At 45.2% G+C, this 17,286-nt stretch overlaps 1 protein-coding gene across 1 annotated transcript in view; it reads right to left on the bottom strand.

Annotated features, from left to right (window-relative positions):
* Positions 1–17,286, bottom strand: part of SETD5 (SET domain containing 5) — a 70,347-nt gene extending 53,061 nt beyond the window's left edge. Inside the window, exon 1 of the mRNA XM_054180262.1 lies at positions 17,101–17,286. The gene's annotated coding sequence lies outside the window, so the exon portion shown is untranslated. The remainder of the gene's footprint in view (positions 1–17,100) is intronic.

Here is a 17,286-nt window from a genome sequence, read left to right as displayed (position 1 = left end):
TCCCGAGCGAAGGTTCAGCCTTGATTTCCATTACAGAACTCACTTTGACCCTTCCCCCTGTGCCTGAACCATCACCAAGTGCCCTCCCAGCTCCAGCCTGGCCTCTGCGGTTTGTGACAGCCAAGTTTTTCAGCCTTGCAACTGGGCTTGAGATCATGTAAATACATTTTTCTCTGTATCATAAGGAAGCTACTCCAGGCTTATGTAATGCTTTTGTGTCTCATCTCAACAAACACCAGTTGGTCCAATGTGCCTTGAGTGGGAAACTGGGCTAGGAAAACACCTGCAACCTGCACCGCACACAGCAAGAGTCGGATCCATTTACTGATTGAGCCATGTAATCACTGTTAAGCATCAAAATCCAGTGAATTTTACAGGATTTCAGCAAGCTCCAAGAACTGTGACAGGTTTCAAAGCTCAGCCTGCTGCACTGTTCCACCACATCCCCTTCTCAGGGACATGTTTGTAGGAAATGTCACCACCTGTGACCCAGGCACCAGTGCCAGTCTTGGTCATTTCAGACAGTTCTGGAACCTCTAGAAAATTCACACATATCCTGTAGATCTGCTTTTCTCAGCACAAAACCTGTGAGACAGCAGACAGAGTCATTAGGACAGTGGTGGAGAGCAATCGCAAAGGCCCAAAGGCAGCATGCAAGTCTCAAAGCCTTCTTTCCCATCTGGGGCTTCCACCCATTTGATGATGCTGAATTATGTTCAAGACATGTTCTTTATTGTGGTTCACATTTCTGGCTTACTTGCACCTCATGTTTTATTTCATTTTGGCACCGACAGGATATGTACTGATTCCAGAATGCAGGTACTGCAGAAAGGGCAGCAGGGTGTGCCCCAGCTCTCCTTGCTGGATCCACAGTGGACGTTCACCTGATTGCAGCATTACAGGAGCCAGATTTACAGAATAAGCCAGCAGCTGACAATGGCCTCAAACATTAAGCTTTAAGGAACACAGATGTTGGGTTGTTTATTTTGGTAAGTTTTTGGTGAAACAAAATAATCAAAGACTTGCTCTTGCAACCACAGAGATGAAGGTGCAACACTTACTCACAAAGCTCCCAAATCTGCTGGCAAGAAATGCAAAGCTCAGTGATACACACAGCACTGAGAGCCATGGTCATTTTGGGTTTTTTTTACTAGCCCATTTTCTGTTAACAAGATGCAAAGCAGATAAGCCAGTTGAACACATTTTCAAAGTAAATGCAGATGACCAGAAATCAGCAGTCAAAAACCTGCAACCAGTGACTGAATAAAGGCAAAAGTCACTTCAACCAGATTTATTTCTGGTGACTTGCAAATAAATTAGTAATTTCTTCCTTTGAGTAGAGCTTCTCTCAGTACATAAGGCTGTAGCCAACCAGTGCTGTAGCTTAACTGCTTGTGGGTGGTAACGCAGGAGTACTGACATCAAACAGTTGGCCAAGAATGATCTTTGTAGAGCTCACACGAAAGCAATGCTGAGTGGTTCTGTAACACATCAATAAGGAAATGTTACCAGAACCACTGCCTTTCTTGAATGTTGAATTATGAGCAGAGTAATGGGTTGAGAACGTTTTCATGATTATGACAAATGCAACTAAGCTCAGGTAGGTAGAACCACACAATGAAATCCAGAGGTTGAAATGTGAGAGTTGTTCATGGTAAGGAGGCTGAGAACCCTCCTCCAGCAGGTCATCCCCACCAGCCTCCAAATGCTGGGGAGAGGGGAGTGATGACACAGCAGAGGGGGAAGGCATGTAAGGGAACAGATTTCTTTACTGCTAAGCCTTCAAAACCCGTTTTATGTGTGGCACTTTCTGCGAATCGCTTCTGCAGGTTAAGACAGATGGGGCTGTCTGGACAAGGTGAATAGCAGGAATTGCTGCACTAGATCTCAAGGCTGGAGGCCTTTGCTTTACACTATGTAGTGCCCCAACACGCTTCTGCAGCTTGCATCCCTTTAGCCCCAAGCGAGGAAACTTGCAGTTGCTAGACAACCTCCTTCCCACCTCAGAAATAGCTCGATTTATGTGACGTATGGATGGGCCCAACATTCAAAAAGCTACAGCATTTTGAGCTGCCTCTTCCTCAGAACACAGGAGTGTTTACTGCACAGCTGCAGAGATGAGAGCGATGGGGCTCCTCCCTGGCAGGATCTGAGGAGGAGAGGCAGGAATGCAGCCACACAGAAGAGGCAGAACAGCGCAGGTAGCTCCACGTCCTCCTCTGTGCAGGCAACAACAAGCACACACACAGGCAGGGCTGAGCAGGAGAGCTCTACCTGCACAAAGCAGCAGATTTTGAGAGCTACCAGAAAGGACTGTAATAGTTCTGCATGTCTGCAGAGGCATCTGGAAAAAAGGTAATCTGTGGAAATGCAGAAACTCAGCAACCATGGAGAGTGGTGGAATGGACAAACACAAGTGAAAAGTAGAAGAGTGAACTGTAGCCATTACCAAACTGAGTCACTCAGTTCCCCAGGTGAATTTATAAAGTGAGGGAGGAGCAGACTCACTGAAGTACTCTCATCTGTATGGCATGAAAGCCAGCAAACAAATGCCATTAGAATACTGCTTCTGGTAACTATTTAGTAGTGTTTCAACATGAAAAAACATTCCAACTAAGTCCAGTTAACTTGAGAGATAAAGAATATCCCACATTGAATAACCAAACCTATCAGGACGACTTATGCTTACTTTGCCACTCAGAGGAACTGTAATTATATTGCTATTGTGCAATTTCTTTTCGTACTGTTTCTAAAAAAGGATGAAAAAGATTTTAGACTTCTGCTGTGGTCAACTGGAATTCAGAAATGCTCATCTGAATATAGTGAGTGTACACAGTTACATCAGGGCTTCTCTGTAGAGGCTTTCAGAAAGCCTTAACTGCATCTTAAACATCTGAAGCGACACAGTATGGGAAAGAACCGAGTTCCAATGATGCCAGCCACAAAGCATTGAATTTCAGAGTTCCCTTCGCATCCTATGTGTCAAGGCAGTATCCAGAACCAGGTTAACTATTTCTCCTCTAAATTCAACATTGCTTTGACTGCAAGCACATGTATCTGAGCTTAAGCCAACTGATCACGGCACGAAACCTTTGAAGGCTCTTCAAGTCCAGTGTCAGGAAAAAAAATATTATCATCATTTAAAAATAAATAAAAATAAATAAAAATATATTTTCTCTGGAAAGAAAAGAGCTGGGCCTATTTTAAAAGGCTAAGATGAGCATTTGCTCCTTCCCCCTTCCCTGTAAACCACTCCAATGTTTCATCATTGTCATTGCTAAGAAAAGGTACCTCCAAGACTGAATTTGTCTAACCTCGGTTGATATTGCCATGCCTTTGTCAGCAAATCTCAAAAGTCCTTTTAGAGAAAGATCAAGTCTTCTCTCAATTGTCTTTTCAATAAGCTGAGTAAGTTGAGCTCCTTTAAGCCTCACATCATGAGGCGTATTTTCCAGTCCCTGGATCATTTCTGCAGCTGTCCTTTGAATTCTCTCCAAATACACTGGCATTCTTCTTGAAGCATGGAGACCAAAATTCAATTCCAGTATCAGTCTCAACACTGCTGAGTTTATAAGATTACTTATTTAGATTACTTATTTTTGCTTCACATTCCTTTCCCCCACTTTTTTTTCCCCCTTCTCTGCAATATGCCGAAGAACTGCATTAACCCTTTTAAACAGAATACTGGCAGAAATACCATGCAGAGGCAACTAACTGTAATGACCTTAAATCCCTCTGAGCTACTGCTTCCCAAAATGCTGTTTCACAATTTAGAGGTGGGTTTGCAGTTTTGCTAACAACTGCATCACCTTGCAACTGGATGGGTCCGTGTCTTTCGTTGAAATGTGACAAAACAGGTCACAGCTCTGTAAACAGACTTCACTATCCCATCTCTGACAGAAGTTCTAACAAATATTTTATGCTGTCCAGATAAAAAGATTCTGAAGAGCAGTAAATGAAAAACTGATTTAATCTCACAACCTTGTATAAGGTTAGGTGTGTCCTTTCCAAGTTACAATCCCAGATATTTCAGACCTCCACTTTTGATGCTGTTTCTCTAGCACAACCATTTCCGCCATCAGAGCATCCTGCCTGCCTTGGGCCTCTTGCCCTCTCCACTCAAAACAAGCATGCCCTCCCCTGCCCCACCTTCCTACCCCTAGTCCACCTTACACAGAACACCAGAATAATCCAGACTGGAAGGGACCACTGGAGGTTAACTGAAACCCCCACCCCTCCCAAAAATAAGGCCAACTTGGATCAGGTTGCTCAAGGCATTGCTCATTCCTCTACAGGGCCACTAAGTATTTGCGTAACTATGCATTTTAAGGCCAAAACCAACCTTCTGATGATCTGACTTTGCACCTAACAAAGACTGGAAAAGTCTCACCTAGTCATTTCTATACTTGGCACTGCAGCTTACAAATAAGTAGACCACATTTGTCAAGCACAGCCCCCCTCACCTCTCCACCTCCTCCCCCCCAAAAAGTACAGATTTACCACAGTTCTTTGGGGGGAATTTAAAATCATGCAACAGACTGCAGCATAGAGGTCTCCAGGCAGCAGCAACCACAGCCATTAAGTCCTCACAGGGAGTACATTTGTAGTTCTTATGAGAAAAGTGTAAAACTTTTTTTTTAGAACTAAAAGTACATCAAACACTTACTCAGAAGCCTTTGAAGAATGTTTCAAACTACCCAAAGTGAAGCGCCAGCTCTAACTTCCCCTCCCCCAAGGAGACTGTTCTTCCACTCCATATATAGGTGACTTGGAGATGTTAGCATCCCCAGTTTCATGAAACGTATATTAATGGCAAATGTACTGATATAACTTTAAATGCTATCTTCCATGTCCACAGTGGTAAGATTTATCAGCAGCTATCTTTATCGATACTTTTATTTGACAACACACTCACAGCATCCGTTTCCTTGACTACCTAGATAAGGATGTCCATCATCCCTTAACTGGCACCAGCTATCTCTCAACTCACACAGGCCAGATCCTACAAAGCTTACCAGTTTTTGCTTCAGTAACTAGACAGAATCTCCTCCACCCCTCCAAAAAAAGAGTAATTATATAAACAAAGGACTAGTGTGGACATATATTGATCCATACAAAAGCATGTCACAATAGTCAAGTGATCCCCTTTTCCTTCAAGAAGAGCTATGTGAAATCAAAGCAACTAAGGGCAGGGCTGGATTTAATGTAACAGCATGAATTACACTGAAATTGGACATGTTAGCCAAGATCCTATGATCCTCTCACCTTACATTATTCCAAGTGCATCAATTTTTGGCCCTGTCAGTGAGGAACAAAATCTTCTGTTTGACCCAGGGGACTCACTCTCGTTCTCACGTTACATTCTCTGCTCCCCTGCCCAGGATTATCAGTGCTGTATTCCATGCCAACAGCAAGGAACCTCTTTAAACTTGGAAAAATTGTGGAATAGAATAAAAAAAAAAAAAAAGAAAAATATCCCATCACATGAGTAAATGAGGCTTGACAGGATGATGGATGCTGCAGGTTCACAAGTACGAAGGCACTCCTAAGAAGATAGCTTGTGCCTGTTACAGCTCCACGTAAGCATAAAAGATGCTGGTTTGCCGCATTCAGGAGGGAGATGTTCAACTCTTTAGATTGGACACATTTTATGTAAGACTGAAGATGACTAAGTCACAGCTGGACAGATTATGTTCTAGAAGCAGGCTATGTGCTCCTCCCTGTATCTTAAACAGCATCATTTCCTGATCTGCATCTTTTCTCCCTTCCCTTTCAAACATGAGATGTTGATTCCTCCCAAGTCAAAAAAAAAAAATAGCCAGAAAATATTCAGGTCACCATGCTTTAACCAAGAGGAATTTCACATGCACTAGTCATCATAGGCCTAATTTGATTTTGTCATTATGGAAAAACTGAGAACTATCAAGACCTCAGCTGGGTAACAGTTGGATGGGAGAATGATCTCAGCACAGGAGGAAAACAGCACAGAAATGAATTATCTTCTTGAATAATGCAGATAGACTTTGTGTGCACTAAGCATCCAAACACCATTTGCCAAGATACTCTGAAGGCCCCTTCACATAGTTTATCAGTCCTGATGGCTACAAATCAGTAGCAGCATTGTTCTTAACCCAAACTATCTTGTAGCCTTACAAAGCTACTGAAAACAAGCAGGAAAAATACCCTGGCTCACACTACCAAGCTTCCCCATCAACAACTCACACATAAGATTTCTCCCCACCTTTATCCACTACATAATGTGCTTCTCATCACACCTATTAGCAGTATTAAAACCATGGATTATTTTACTGAAAGGAATCAAAAGCATATACATAAGCAACACAGCACTACAGAACATGGATATGTGGGAAGAGGTGAGGACTGCTGTGGGTGAGGCAACTACCTCAAAAATCCCAAGAGAAGCAATTTGCACCACTAGATCAAGAGGCAAAGAAATCCATGCTTTACCCCCACACTGCCTGTAAGATGCCCTTGTGCAAGCTAACTCCTTCTTTGTGCCCTATCAGTAAAAGCAGAATACCACTTCTGAGATATCACAGTGTTTCTGCACATGAAAGCTAGAGCTAAACTAACAGACTGAAGCACAACAGAAGTGGGCACAAACTGCCCTGGCAGAACTGTATGGAAAACACACAGGAAAAAATTTAAATCACTATGGTTATTTTGCTTGTTTAATGCATGGTGAGTACAGGCTAAGGACCCCCCCACATCCTGGATGAGAGGCAGCACCAAAAAAGCAGGGATGATCGGTTTAACTGGAGAGATTTTAATGTACATGAAATTACACCTTCTCAGTACTAACAGAACTCCACAGCAAGTCCCATTGTTCCAGATGAATTTTCACATTTTAAACCCACATACCATTTCACTAACAACCATCTATCTTAACAAGTCAGGTAATTCTGTTTTACAAAATCCTGCAAAGTTTCCATCATTTTTCAAGTATGTGTCAAGGCCATTCATTTCCTCCCTCACAACCTTTTCTTCACGTAAAACTGAAAATTTCAGGATTCCTTGCAAATGTTACCCAAACACAGTGACTCTCAAGGGAACAGCCCACTTCACTGTCACTCAGAAAAGGGAGTGAAGCCTTAAACTCTGACACTGGAAGAGCAACAGAAAGCTACAAACTTTGCTTGCAAGAACAGCCTGCTCCTCCATCACCTCCAGCCATCTCCACTCTGTGATAGGGTTTTGAAGAAGAAAGAAGGCATTTCTAGTCAAAGGATTTCACCACAAGGATCCTGGCTACATTTTCATACAGTTCTGCAAAAACTAGAGCAGTTACACTAACATGCCATTTCACTCCCACTGCTCCTTCAAGGTCCCCTTTTCTCCACGTGCAATTCACTGAATTTCTGCAGACAGCCCCAAGCTGTGCCCATGAAAGGCTTAACTAATGACTGCAGCTTTCAATGTATAGTCTCACTTTTAGAACATGCTAGCACTTTATTAATTTATAACTCCTATCCATGTATGTAAGACTTAAAAATACAGGAGCAGGAAGCAGGAACTGTGACACATTAATTTCACTCATGTTCTCTGGCAGCTTGTGGGGAAAGGCTTTTCCCAGTTTGTGAATTTTTCACCTTCTAACAAACTCTATATCTGAACTTTTTCTAAAGGGTACTCTGAACCTGCAGTGGGTGAAGAGAATCCAACAGTGGATTTGTGCCACCAGAAGCAAGCACTTCTGTGCTCAGCCTCTTGAATTTCTCCAGCTGACCCACACAGAGTTCCAAGTGTTTCAGGAGCTACGCTCAAAAGGTAACAAGCACTGCTCTTCTAACAGCACTACAGCAGTTTCCACAAGTGTGTGTAAAGGATACCATCAGCTTGGGACTTTGGCATCCAAGTGCCTCCTATCTCAGGTAGAGCACCCAAGAATAGCCACTCCAAATAGGAATATTATGGGGCAGTATCCAGGTAATTCTTTTACATATCTCACAAGTCATAATTTTAACCTTAGCAGAGATCTTCCTGCTGACAAGACACTCAGAGACAGGTTTGGAATGGCATATCCCAAAATGCAGCATTTGTTCCTTGGTAAAACTTTCCAGCTTCTGCCCAGACACTGTCAGATAAAGGAAATGTCTCACCTCTGAGTACTTATCTGAGTGCAGGGGCAAGGGTGGAAACAATGCTCAGATGAAGCACGTAGCAACTCTACCTACATGCGTTACTCTCCTGCTCACCTTGGTATTCAGCCACTACACTGCAAAGCCAGACCAGCTGCTATGGGCCATGAAGCACAACACAGCAAATACTGCCTGCTTAGTTCCTTTATTGCAGTGTGATTGATTTGGGACCATTTGTGAAGATTTTCACTAAATAAAAGATTACCCTCAGATGAGAGTTCTTGCTTGTGAGACATACCGCTCACACCCAACGTGAATTTTCTGCACAGCACTATGCCTTTGGAGATGTCATGACATGTTAACATTTAAATAATTTTACTCAAACTCAGAGAGCCAAAATGCTGCCTCAAGTTCTACTAGATGGAGTAGTCTCACAAGGTACAAAAACTAAAAGCCTGAGCTCACAACGAGCAGACAGAGCAACGCACACTGGGATTTGCAGTACGCAGACAATTGCTCTATTCCAAATACATGCTGCTAGAAACCAGCTTTCCACATTAAAGGAACAGGATTCAAGTTTCTGTTGCAACTGGCCTTGGCTGAATTAAATTTTTGTGCTGTTCCATGTGCCCTCATGCCTCTGCAAAGCTAGATGGAACTCATATTCTGTTTGAATTTTTACTAATGTATTTTCTTCTAATTTGATTGACAACGTATCCTCAGTAATTCATCATTTTATGCATGCCTGGGTATCTTGCAAGTCATAAATACTGGCAAGTGAATGCAAAATAAAGACTTTCTAATTAGCAGATAAAAATAAAAAAGTGTAAGGAATCTTGTGAGGTACACTTATTTACATTAAATATATATTATATATACACAAACAATGATTGTATACTAATTAACATTCTGCCACCTTCCAAAACATCACTTAGGCTCTCTGCTGTATTTACTGGCTGCAAAAACATACCTACACGAATTTGTTACTTGGAAACATGTGCAGGTTGTGACACCGTGCCACCACCACAGATCAGCGTCACAGTATAGGTCGTGTCTGACCAGCTTCCCTCGCAAGCGAGAGCGGGTGAAGGGAAGACTACACCACCAATTTTCAAGCAGAAAACTGAATGTTCATCTAAAGAAAGCACTCCATGCACAGCAACCAAAGGCACAAACCCAGAGTGCTTCACAGATTGCTCATCATGCCATGGATGGTAGCTCACTCTCCTTTAAAAGGAGCATGAAGTTCCAGGGGACAGTTTGAGCTGGCCACACTGCGTGCAGCCACTGAAAGGCAAGAACCCTGCTCCCCTTCTCTGGTCCCCACCACATCCTCTGCACTTCCACCCATATGCTCTCGCCTATTTATTTTGTGAGGGCTCTGGACGTTTGTCAAATCTCTTGGTGAGCCAATTCAGCTCACTATCTTGGCAAAAAAATAATCCAGCAAAACCCAAAACATAAAATAACCCCAACACAGCTTTCTGCTGGGTTAGCAAGCTGAAGGAGTTCAGAGAAGAGATCCAGCCAGAACCAGAGCTGGCAAACAGAAAAGGCAGAACTCCCCGCTGGGTGGGAGAGGAAGGGGGAGCAGAGCTTCCTCCATTCAGCAGCAGAGCTGTTGGATGTACTCAGCTGTCTGTGTAACTTCACCCGGAGTAACCTCACTCGCAGGGTGCAGTTCTGCAATAGTTTCAGGCTGACTTCAGCTGGCACAGCTTCAGTGCAGCCTCCCCATCCCTTTCTGCACTGGTGCTAATCTGACCCCACAGCTGAGCAGTTCAGGCAGAAGCCAGCAGAAAACTCTTACTTCCCAAAATGAAATGCACTTGTTTTCGTCACAGTAACCTCCCTGAACAGCTCACTAGTGGGGCAGGCATGTGCCAGAACTGAGCCAAAATCGGGAAGAGAGCAGGGCTGTGGCAGCAGCACATCAGGGCATCTTTAATTACCATGGAACCGTATCACTAGTGTGCACCCAAAACCTGCACAAAGCTGTGCAGAGACTATAAAGTGTGTCACCAACACCCATGCCACTTTAACACACACATTTCTATATATGAACAAACCCTGAGGCGGATATTAGATGAACTGCACAATAAAGCACGTTTGTGGCAATCTCAGAACCTGACTTTCCCCCTACAAGTATCCTTGCTCCCTAATAACCTCCAGGCCATCCTGAACCCCCAGCATCCTTGAAATTCATGAAACTACAAGACAACTTTGAATCAGAAAGCCAGTCTCCTCTACAGTCAGGCAGAGCCTACTTAACTTGATCAAGCAGTCGTCTTTTCTTCAAAGGTTCACTTGGGCTGTATGCATACAGGAAGCTACCAGATCTTTGCTGAGGCAAAAGTTAATCTACAGCCACATTACTGAAAGCATTCTTGCAGCATGATTATAAGTTATTTCAACCTAATGCCACCAAAACACAGGAAATAATTTGTTTTAGTGTCTTTAGTTCAAGGCCACATGAATGCAAAAGGTTCACATATTCTTCCAAGTATCTATAAATTGATACTGCAAGTCAGGTTGAGACATGCCAACTATTTTAAGGGCTCCACGCTGAACCTCCAGGGCACTTCAGTTCCCTAAATCACCGGTTCTTAAACTTTTCCCAGCGTATTCCTTCCTGCCTACAAGCAAGGACAGACTCACCTCCTCACTTTCTCCAATAAAAACAGTTGAGAATTGCTCCTTGGGAGCAGCTTCCACAACAGCATTCCAAAGGGGTACCAGTCCTAGAGAGTGACTGAGATCATTGTTAGAAGGGTGCAATTTGGGCAGAGGCAGAGCTGGGAAACAGGGCCACAATGAAAAATACTCTTCTGCTCCTATTCTCTGCACTACCTGGAACTATGATAAGTCTCTTTTCCCCATCCCATCCTCCTACCAGCTATCACCTCTGCATCTCCCACATTCTGCTCCCAGAAGCTGTGTCTTCCCCTCCTCCAGTCTGGGAAACACTGCCATAAATTGGGCTTTCTTATCCAAATATTTCCATGCAATGCAACCCTCAAAGATCCTGTGACCATTTATTTTCACAATTCAGTGTCTATGCAAATCCAAGAGACTGCACTGATACTAACAAACTCACACTCCTAGCTGCATCCTAACTTCCCCCCACACACACACCTTTTACTCAATCATCATCATCAGGTTTGGTGGCAGGTCCTTGCAGTCCTTCCCTATCAACAACTTGCATTTCAAACTGCTCACTTCAAAGTCAAGAGAATTCTTCTCAGTATCAAAACTTAAAACCATTTTTCTGGGCTGCTGGCAGTCACTGAAGAAGTTTTGTCCTGTAAATCAGCAAGGCTGCAGACGAAAACCCTGGTATGAGCTTTGTAAATACAACAGGAACAAGTCTGAGTCACTAAATGAGCAGCTACCAAATCCAGACAATATCTTCTTGTCAATGTGTATGATTGCAATTGTAATCACCCTCTAAATATGAACACATCAAAAGCTCCATGACCTTTCTATTCTAAAATTTCTTTGAAGTATTTCAGGGATTAAGCATTTTGGTTTTAAAACTTAACATTCTGTCTCAAAAGGCTGCTTGTAACTGGAGGGAAAAAAAAGAAGATAAAAAAATAGAGGGGAGAAAACCAAAAAGACACAAAACCCCCTAAGCTCATTTAGAACAGGATGAATAAGCAAAAAGTTTGCAGCCTTGAAAACTGCACAGATCTGACTGCTTGGGATACCTCCCCCTTTGCTAAACTTAGCCCTTCCGTGACCCTCAGGGAGGAATGCAAGACCTGTCTACATTATCAAGTTTATAGGGATTAAACTTTAGCATAAACAACGAATCACTTCTAAACTTCACTCTAAAAGCCAAATTCCTGACTATTTCCCAATGCCACTCTTCTGTGTCCCTCTCTCGTGGTTCTCACTTTTTTTCCCCTTCATGTTTGGTGAATGTGGGACTATTAGATTCCTGACCACAAAAGAAATCGCTGCTCCTGCTCACTAAAAGCTTGCCACTCAAACTGCTGACAAGTCCTCCCACATTTTTCCACCTTGAAGTCTCAGCACATCAGCACACCTTCCTGAACATTTCCCATATTGCTCATTAAAATAATTTGGGTTTGTGTGTGTTTGGTAGGAGGAAAATAAAACTCACCAAGAAAGCTTTTATTTCTCAAATGTATTATTTAAGAATATAGTTTGTTTGTTCTACTCTTTAAGCATTTAAATTAGATTTGAGGATCTGAAAGTTGCAGATTTACAATTTAAACAACAATACTGACGCTCCTACAGGGCTTGTGGCAACAAAAACTAGCATTAAGGCTATTATTCATTGCAGATTTCTTCTTTTGGGCTACAGCTTTTCAAGTTCAGACTCATCAGTTGAAGTGAGGGAAAAATCCCTTTAGCTATTTTTGTTTCAGGAAAATAATACTTCACCACTAGCTGGGGTGGGGGAGAAGAGGGATGATGAACAAGAATCTCCTGATTTGTCGTGTAGATCGTCCTCAGAGACAAAGAGCATCTCTACTAATTATAGAAGAAAAAAAAAAATTAAACTAGGAGCAGTTGAAAAACTGTTTCTCAGCATGCTCAGTAGGCATTAGCTGCGATTTCAGCAGCTTAGCAAGTCCCACCCCTGCGTGAGCTCAGCAGGGAGGCCAGAAGCACTGCACATTCTCCCTGCTCAGCAGGGACAGGGGCCATCGCTTGGCTGATTTGCTACAGGAATACTGGAAAATTGCCCCCAAAATAGCAAATCCTGTGGAAAAAACCCAAACCAAAACAAAAACAAGAAACCCCCTGCAACTTCAGTAAGGAATTAAGAAAAGAGAAAAAGCAGGGGGGGAGAATCTCAGCTCCCACAGTTGCAAGATGTTAAACTCTCGGCTGCATGATGGTCTGGGGCTTTAGCCATGATCTAAACAAGGAAAAAGTTTAGGCTAAGCCAAATTTATACCAAATTATCTCTTAATAATGCAAGCCCAAACTTATTATGCACTAACTCTTGCTACAAGTCAGTCATGAAAGCCACAGACTGGCTGTAGAATCTGTAACAGCTTTAACATCCATAGGTATTTTTCCTTTAATTTGGAAGAGAGAAAAAAAACAACCACCGCAGACAAGTAAGATGCCACAAAGCCTTTATTTTAAAATCAAATAGTAGCTTGTTTCATAGGGGCAACCAAGACTAAATAGCTCATGTCCTACACATTTAAGCATACATTTAATGCTTTCAAGGTACTGCTACTACATCTTGCATACATGAGAAACACCTTTGCCTACTGCAACCTTTCTCATCTTCTGCACGTAGCACAAGATTTCAGAGTTACACACACAAGCAGCACCAGAGTAAGAGCACAAATGTGCTTCTGTGCTACAGTAACACTGCCATGAGAACAATGATTTTTGAATTCTCAAAGCTCTTGAATACTGATTGCATTTGATTTACTATTGCCAGAATAGAGAGAAACATTGTTATCTCAACACATCATTCAAAACAAATTTGCAGACATCAGATCATCCTAAAATGGGAGAAAGAACAGACTGGTCAGACTAATAAATTACATGGCTGGGACATCACATATTTAGGTCTCCCTTGCACACGTCACACCTGTAAGTTTGAATTTGAAATGCCTTTTTTTTTTTTTCCACTCCAGGGAACATTTGGAAGTTTCAAATAAGTGGCTGTTGGTTGCCTTTTCCCTCCCCCAAAGAAGAGCCTAAACTTTTGCAGGTTCCAAGATGCCAGTTCAATCAAAGACATCTCTCTCCTATGGGCTTTTTCAACTTTTCAAAGTAGGATGTGGCTGTAACAGAGTCCACTTTATAGAAAGGGATTTAAATGTGTGTGTGTGATCTCACCTCCCCACTTTGGTATGGTGAAATCTCAGACAACATTAGCTAAGGAATATTACTTTCAGGTCACTTGGGATATGATGGTAAAACAAAAAGCCAGCATCTTGTCAAAGCACTGCCAGTTATTCAAAGGATGCAAGGCAGCAGACTAGTTCCCCATTACAACACACAGAGAGACTGTAAACAAAGACTGAGGGGTCATGAAGATCATTGCATTAAACTAAGTTCATTGCTGTTACCATTTCCCTCCATGACAGGCAGCAGGTCCTAAATTCAGCCCCAGTGCTAGATGCATTTTAGATGGGTTAGAAGTTGCTCACCCCATCTTGTGAAACAATTTGGGTGCTAGAGATCCTCAAATACCAAAGCTACTTGGATTGGCATCAACCACATGATTGCTGCCAGTCAAGCGGATTTAAGGGCACATTTTCATCTCTCTCACATTATTCTAGTTCTGGAATTTTTGCTGCAAGCTCACAGTAATTCTGAGTTTGGAAACTCAGACCAGGGCGAGGGGCTCCCCGTTATAGGTGTCAGCTCACAAAGACAGCAGTTGTTTTCTAATGCTAGCGTTATTTCCATTTGCCATACTGCATACCTCAAAGAACAGTTTCATCTTTAACGAATGCACTGGAATACGCCGATAGCTCCAACCCCACAACTCAGTATCATGCAGACAGCAGCAGCCAGTGCCAAACGGTTAGTTAAGCAGATAAGAAAGACACTCATTCTTCCTTTAGGGAGAGAGAGGGGAAAAAAAAAAAAAAAGCTATTGCAGTCAAGTAGACAGAGTGTAGATAGAAGCTGGCAGATTCCACAGTACATAGTCACGTCAAAAATGGCCTCCTGCAAACTGTTCCTACATCAAGCATTTGAGTCAACCAAACGACAGGAATCTTCCCCACTATTCCCAGGAGTTTCACCTCCCTACTCCACAGCAGAGCAACATTTGCTATACATTTTGACACATAACCATGTAAAAAGCACAGAGGGTAAATTTTACTCTGCAGCAGAAGGACACTCCTCTCCCCACTTTCTGTTTCCAGTCCCAAAGTTGAGCTGGACCTTTATTTTGACTGTTCTCTGGTCTGTGAATGGAAAATCCCTCCTCAGCACTAGCAGGCTGGTGTCTGCTGCACACACCCACTGCACACAGCAGAAATTCCAGTCAATAAGGCAAGTGGGGCCCAGGCGATGGAAGGGGAGGAAGGAGACATACAAACAATAAGAAAAGCATCTGGCTCTGTTACTGGCTGGAAAGGAGACTGGAGTTCAAATGAGACAGGACTGCAGTCTTCACCTAACAGTAAGATCATATCAATCCTCACTGTCCTACTTTTCACACGGCCCAAAATACCTGGAAAGGGTAACTCTGGGTCTCCAGCACACACTTCAATGCCATTCCATTAATTCAAGAACAGCGATTAAAACAACTTGCTAGGCTTTTGTCCCACTGACCAAAACACACCCCTGCGTCTGCTTTAGGCCTGTGGAAGTGGCCCAAAAAGTAAAGCCCTTTGCTGAATGTGAGCCAGCCATGTCTCCACCATCACCACACTAATGGAGGCTGCTCTGCTGTCCTTCCCTGGAGATAGCAGCCAAGTCTACTGAAGCTTCTCTCATAGCAACCAGAGCTCCAGAGCCAACAGCAGCTGCTGTCACTGCCTTCAACGCTTACCCACAGGATCCAGAGCAATGCAACACCCTCCTCTCTGCACCTCTAGAGGGGGAAAAAAAAAAAAGCCAGAAGGCTGGTGACAAGACGACTTCCTGGGTCAACCACAAAAAGAACAAAAATAATCCTACTATTTCCCATCCAGGCAAAAAGGGAAATCTCCCATTTCTACTGAAGAAATAGGAAATTCCTTCTCTATGCATTTAGGTGCTGGCAGTAACACCCAGTCGAGGGCTGCGGGGGGAGGGAGGTGGGGGAGGCTCCTGTCTGAAATCCAAGATGTACTGGCACACCATCGGAGACACCAACAGCAAGTTCTTCAAGACCCAGCTGCATCCTTCACACGAGGAGAGGCACATTCACCTCCTTGCCCTGGCCTGACCATACCCTCAACACTCCATTACATCATGGCCAGAGCCCGCAGCAACCACCGCAGCCCTGCAGCACCCCGTGCCCTCTACAGACGTGCCAGAAACACACCTCCACCCCCCATAAAAATCCTAACCAGATGATCTGCGTTTCGGGCACAGGATCGCGACAAGGCAGGTCCGGGAAAGTGCTGGGTTTCCCCCCCACCGCTGCACCCCTCTCCCCGCTTTCCCAGGGCCACATGCGGCCTCACACCTCGCCTCCTTCCTTCCCACCGGGGACGGCGAGACGCTGCCCGCCGCCGCCTCTCCGCCAGACCCGGCGGTGAACTCCAGTCACCGGCACCCAAGGACAAGCCGCCGGGCGACAGTGACCTTGCCCGCTGCTGTTGGAGCGAAGGCGGCCGGGGGTCGGAGCGCGGCCAGGGCGGCTGGGAACCCACCCCGCAGCGGCCACGCGTGACGGACAGAGGAGGAAGCGCAGGAGAATCCGTGCTGCAGCCGACGGCGCCGGCGGGCCAGGAGCAGGGGCTTAAGGGGGAAGCCGCCTCACGGGCACCATGAGAAAGCAGAAAATACAGGTCAAACACCGTCTCCCCCGAGGCCCGGAGGGGCCGCCGGCTAGGAGCGAGCGGCGGCGGCAGTGGCAGGCAGAGGCGGCCCGGAGGAAGCTGCCTAGAAACGGACAACGACCCCAGAGAATCCCCGGGACAATAATGGAGGGAAAGGGGGCACAGAGACCAAACTGCACCGGGGCTTTCCCGGCGCTCTTCTCCACCGACAAAGCCCTGTGGACGGGCCCGTCCCCAGCCCCACACTGGCCTGCCACCACCGTTCCAAGACCGGCCGCCGCGAGCTGGCGCGCCCCACCGGGACCGCCATGATGGCCCGCGCCGCCGGGCCGGGCCTCCCCGCGCCGGGTCGGGTCACGCCAGGCTTCCTGGGCCGTTGCCCCACCACCGCAACAAGGTCCTGATGTCAGGGTCCCCGAAGCAGGGCACGGAGAAGCGCCCAGCTACGAGCCGCGCCAGGAACTCCCAGAGTCGTTCGCCCTTCGCTCGCCTCGGTATTCCCTCCCGCCAGCCCCGGCGCAGAGCACGGCCGGTCCCCGCCCGCCCGCGCCTACCTGGCCGGCCCGTTCCCCGGGCCCCCGCTCGGCACTAGGCCCGGCTCAACGCCACGGCGTCTCCTGAGCAGCCGGCGGGATCAAGCCCTCGGCGGCGGCCGCAGCACCAGCCCCTCCCCCTGGCAGCGGTAGCGGCGGCTTCTCCCCAGACCGGGCGGAAACGGCACTGGGCGCACGGGGATCCCC

This window comes from Dryobates pubescens, chromosome 1 (assembly GCF_014839835.1).
Source record: "Dryobates pubescens isolate bDryPub1 chromosome 1, bDryPub1.pri, whole genome shotgun sequence".
NCBI classification, from domain to species: Eukaryota; Metazoa; Chordata; class Aves; order Piciformes; family Picidae; genus Dryobates; species Dryobates pubescens.
This window is presented reverse-complemented; position numbering and strand designations above follow the sequence as displayed.